The sequence below is a fragment of the Arvicola amphibius genome, chromosome 10, assembly GCF_903992535.2.
Source record: "Arvicola amphibius chromosome 10, mArvAmp1.2, whole genome shotgun sequence".
Classification (NCBI taxonomy): Eukaryota; Metazoa; Chordata; class Mammalia; order Rodentia; family Cricetidae; genus Arvicola; species Arvicola amphibius.
Window position 1 is genome coordinate 48,718,850 of NC_052056.1, and position 678 is coordinate 48,719,527.

The window sequence follows — 678 nt, forward strand, 5'->3', positions numbered from 1 at the left end:
CACGGGAAGGCCAGTTAGGTACCCTCTCCACTATTTCTTAGGGTCTTATCTGGAGTCATCCTTGTAGATTCCTGGCCATTTCCCTAGTGTGAGGTTTCTTGCTAGCCCCATAATGGCTCACTCAATCAAGATATCTCTTTCCTTGCTCTCCCTCTATGTCCTTCCCCCACTCAGCCATCCCATTTCCTCATGTTCTTTCCCCCCTTTCCTTCTCTCCCCCACTTCTGCCCTCCCTTCCCACACTCCCAATTTTCGCAGGAGTTCTTATCTCTTTCCCCTTCCCTCAGCAGTGCATAAATTAAAATTGGAATGATACAGAGAAGATAAGCATAGCCCCTGTGCATTTCACGTTTTTTGAAATTATGAAAATGCAGGTCATTGAGACATGACTGTCTTTTATTAGAGATGTGTGGAGCACCCTATTGAGGACATATTCATAGGACCACAAATCTGATTGGGTATTAAGATATCATCTTTTTTGTAATATGAAAATACAGTATGAGCTATGCAACCAGCTTGAGAGCACATTTTTCTGTTTTCATGGTAGATTGAACAGAGGTGTGCAGAATATATGGAAGCTTTATATAGGTACTCTGCTGCTCGTTGCCCCACCTTCTCTTAAACACTTGGGCTTTACTTAAGTTCTCAGATAATGGTTCTCAAATTTTGACCTTGCCA

The 678-nt window shown here is 42.6% G+C and overlaps 1 non-coding gene across 1 annotated transcript; it reads left to right on the top strand.

The window, feature by feature from the left end:
- The first annotated feature begins 274 nt into the window (after positions 1 to 274).
- On the top strand, positions 275 to 380 carry LOC119825809. The gene has a single exon (XR_005287278.1). It is a non-coding gene; the product is annotated as a U6 spliceosomal RNA (small nuclear RNA).
- The last annotated feature ends 298 nt before the right edge of the window (positions 381 to 678 follow it).